Genomic DNA, 4,995 nt, shown 5'->3' with positions numbered 1-4,995 from the left:
TTATCATGGCTACATTGGGTTGAATGGAGAGATATTAGGAGAGATTAAAACAAAGAAGACAAAAAAAGCGATCATAATGGAAAGACCATGAAAGAGACGCATTGGATTCATATCTAAAATATACTAGCTTCTGTATAAGTCACTTAACTGTAAACATCATTTAACTTCTCTGTTTCTTCATTCTAAAATGGTGATAAAAATTGCTATAGTAACATCTTCATATAATTCATGTGTAGATCAAATGTCATAATGATTATAAAGCACTTTTTCAAATCTTGATTGGGGCATGAGATGACAAGAGTTGCCGGAACTATGACAGGGACAATAGAACAGAGGAAAACCCAGACGTTAAAGATGATGTGAAGGAACAATCAGTGGACTTGGTCAGTCTGACACTGGAGAATGAAGGGATGAAAGTAATAAATGATTCAGAAGTTTTTAGCTTGTGAGTCAAAGAAAGGTAGCACCATTACTAGAGGTGGAAAATTCCAAAGGAGGAATAGATGTGGTAGTTTCTTGGGATGTAGGGGAGAGAAGGGAAGAGAGAAATTAGATAATAGATTATAGAATCAGAAAATGCCTTAGAGATCATCTTATTCATATCTTTTATTTTACAAGTGAGAAACATGAAGTCTAGAAAGATTAAGTGAATCTATACCATTGCATTTGAGATGGTAGTGGAAGGTGTTTGTAGTTGACACTTAGTACCTTAGTTCTCAAACTTCTTTTGATCTTAAGGCACAGTTTTATTCTTTGCTTGATAAATTCACACAACTAGGGAGCATCAGAAGATAGTATGTGAATGAGATGGCAAATGTAGATTTCATCTAATTTATAGCAAACCTAGTAAAACTTGCATGACAGTATGCAATAGCACATCCATTATGAATCACTAATTTAGCATTACTATGATACATAATCATATCAATACTTTTAATCTAAGATAGTGGTTTTTCCTCTTTGGTGCTCATTTTTTCTTACCATTTATTGGTTATTTCCATAAACAAATTTCTAAATAGCTTTGTCAGAAATGAACAGTTGATATGGAAGCAATAAGAACAATGGAAGAAAATTCTCAATAATTAAGGATAGGAAAGAAGTTTTCAGCATATTCAGCAAAAAAAAATTGTTCCAATATCCTATGTTATTCAAAGAGAAATTGAAGTACAATAGGAGGCTCTCAAAAGTGTAATTCTGATTATGTAATGCTGAATCATCACAAAGAAGAAAATGGGGAGGGAGATTAAAAAGCACAGAAGCTTTCAAATGACCTTAGGTTTTTAAAAGATACTTATTTAAAGCATAGGAAAAGGAAGGTATTATAAAAACTAAATACAAAAAAAAATGTACATGAATCTATACTGATAGCAAGAAAGTTGAAATCCAGAAAATGCCAAAGATAATTCAAAGGACATTTAAAAGCTAATTTTGAATAAAAAAATATTCATAATCTTACTTATTCTGAAAGTAATGGATCCACTTCCTAGGGAAGATAATGGAGGGCCAATGGATGAGAGAGAGAGAAAGCAGAATTATTCACTTAATAATTTGTTTCTGATTTCCCATAAGTTAATATGAAATTGAAACTGAGGATAAGTGAGAAGATAATAAATAAGCATGTTACTTTACCTAATACTTCAAAGTTGTGTTATTTCATTAGTGTGGGTTCATATTCTCTACAGGGATGTTCATTGGAATCCCCTCTACATCCTAAAGTTTGCTCTATTTACTCTGGTAGAAAACTTCATCCTAGAGCAGAAATAGTCAATTCTCCAAACTTGATTAGAATAGTACTAGGATGACAAATAATTCATTGTCACCTCACACTCAAAGTCCTGAAAATATTTTGGTGCCATTTGAATAGTCTTAAAAAATCAAATGTCCACTTCAAAGAATAAAGGCATCATAGTGGAAATTTAGTAAAGGTATAGATACCTAACTTCTTTAAGTGAATTTTGCTCTTTAAGCCCAGATGGATTCTATAACACAATACTAAATTGTTTGGAGATAGTGTCAGTGGAACCGCATCCAATAATATTTTCAAAATCATATTATCTTATTTTTAAGATGAAAATAGATTCTAGAAAATAAATCATAGTAAACTAGACAGTGCTCACAGAAAAAAATCAAGAAGAGATTGTTGGATAGATGGATGGTAAACTACATGGGGAAAAAAGCAGCTAATAGAATCTAAACTCCTCTGATTTCTTATATTTCAGGATTACTAGACTGATTCATGAGTCAACATGGCCAGAGAATGCACCATCAAGTGGCCAGTCTTTTAATACCCAGGGTCACATTAATAGAATAATGAAGCAGTGGAGTAATATTTTTATGGATTGACTTCAGAGCATTGTATACACTTAAATATAGAAACCCTTATGACTCATGAATCAATATGGATGTCTTACATGCATACTGAAATGAACATTGAATAAAACAGGAAGAAAATAGATTCCATTGTCCTTGGAAAATCATATTTTTGACTATGAGACAAAAGACCTGTTTTTTTCTGAATATAATTGTGGATTATGGAATGTCAATTTCCAAAGATGAAAATAATAATAATAATAATAATAATAATAATAATAATAATATAAAGTTGAGGATCAACCAAAAGAATAGAGAAGTGCTAAGTAGGGGTGATAAGTCTACAACAATAAATGAAAAATTATGTTAGGGATCCAGTGCAAAGCAAAAGTTATCAAAAATGCAGTCTGTTAGCTTCATGTGACTGAAAATACTCCTGAATGCATCCTAAATCAGACTGAAACATAAGTGGGAAATATTCAACAAAAAATATTCAACAAATATTCAACGAAAATCCAATAAAACATAGATAATGCTGATGTGTGGTTTCGCAAATCAATTTGTGCTTTCAGGCAACATGATGCTTGGTTTAGTGGACCTGTTTTTATTTGAGATGGCACCATTCCTATAAAGGATCTCATCAAAAGAACATATGACTGTGGCGGCTAAGTGGTGTAGTGGATAAAGCACTGGCCCTGGAGTCAGGAGTACCTGGGTTCAAATCTGGTCTCAGACACTTAATAATTACCTAGCTGTGTGGCCTTGGGCAAGCCACTTAACCCTGTCTGCCTTGCAAAAAGGAAAAAAACCTAAAAAAAAAGAACATATGACAAAGGAGAAAAGGAGTGGGGAAATTGGCTGATTAATGGACAGCCTAAATGCATATTTTTTATCCATGCAGTGTCAACAAGTCAACAAAGATCTGTGAAATCCTTCCAATATACTAGGCATTATGTTTTTAACCTCTGGACATATAAAAGAAAGGGGGAAAAACAGGCCCTCTACTTGAAGTATTCATATTTTAATAGTTGAGACTACATATATATATATATATATATATGTATGTATATATATAAATATTTATATACATATATTTATGTATTTACATATGCACATATATTTATGTGTATTTATATTCACACACAGGTGTATAAATATATATGTAAATGTATGCATATATTAAAATACATGCATGTACACACATGCTACATAATAGACACATATATATACACACACATACACAGATACAATATGCCCATTATACAGAGGTACTACATATATATAGGTATGTGATGTGTTTGTGTCCTAGAGGCAACTAAGTGGCTCAGAGGGTGGAGTACAGAACCTTAGAGTCAAGAAGACCTGAGTTCAGAAACAGCCTGATATTCTTATTAAGTGTGTGACCCTAAACCTGCTTCAGTTTCTTCCTCTATAAAATGGGAATAATAATAATAATAATAATAGCACCTATCTCCCAAAGTTATTATAAAGATCAGATCAGATAATGTTTTATGAGTGTTATGCAAACCTTAGAGTACTATGCAACTACTTAATATTACTTATTATTATTATTTCATAAAGGCATATATATATATATATATATATATATATATATATATATATATATATATATATGAGGTAGAAAGTAATCTCAAAGGGGAAGAAACTATTATTTAGAAAAGGAGACCTAGAAATTGCAAAAGGACTAAAGAAGGCTCCAGTACAATGAATGGCTCTCCTGTGGCAAACTAATAGGAAGCCCTGGACAGAAGTTTGGATAAGATGGGAAGGTATGAATGGCTCGTAATATGCATCCTTGGAAGGAGTTCCCACTTTGTTAGGATAGCAGGCCCACTAGAATGCCAGAGGACTAATGTAATGGATCAGGGGAAAGCTGAAGTTTCAACTAGGCATGTCTCTCATAATAACCTCACAGAGAAATGTTGTTGGATCATAGATGGTTGAATTATAAAGGCCTGATTAATGAATCTACATCATCTCATTTCTCAGCCCAAGCTATTCTGCACACAAAATATTTACAATTCTCTACTGAAGACTGTTTTGATGTGTTCAATCTCAGTTTGGTATCTCATGATTGCTTAGGGGTATGGGCTAGGAACAGGTAAAGGGGAAGATCAGAAAAAAGCAGAAGATAGGGGAAAAGAAGAGGAAGAGAGATAGGGGAAGAAAAGTCTGTTGTTACAGGATATGAATGTTTTTTAAAACCAAGGGCCTTTGCTTTTATCAACCCATTCATCGCAAACCATGAGTACCATTAATTTCACTCACAATCTAATCTCTGGTTCTTTTTGTGTTTCACCATCCCAGGATTCTCTTTTTTCCCCATATGGAGACGAGAAGGGGCTTAGAAGTATGCCATTCCATATGAATTTTAGTGGCCTGCTTCATGACTCATCATTTCTTCCCAAGTCTGAAGTCACCCTATAAATAGGCACTAGAATTCAGATCTAAATTGTCTCAGAGTTTGATGTACAAGGGGAGACCTCAGGCTTCAGCATTCACGCTAGGATTGTCTTTATATTGCATCAAACCAAAGCCCATTCTTTATATGCTAAACTCATAAAAAATCCTAAGATCCTAGCTTCCAATATGATTCTTATTCATGCCATGAATTTTTGTCTTGTACTCCCACTTTTTATTCTCTTTTCTCTTCTCACTCAACTT

The sequence above is a fragment of the Macrotis lagotis genome, chromosome 1 (assembly GCF_037893015.1).
Source record: "Macrotis lagotis isolate mMagLag1 chromosome 1, bilby.v1.9.chrom.fasta, whole genome shotgun sequence".
In the NCBI taxonomy this organism is placed as follows: domain Eukaryota; kingdom Metazoa; phylum Chordata; class Mammalia; order Peramelemorphia; family Peramelidae; genus Macrotis; species Macrotis lagotis.
Note: the sequence above shows the minus strand (reverse complement) of the source record.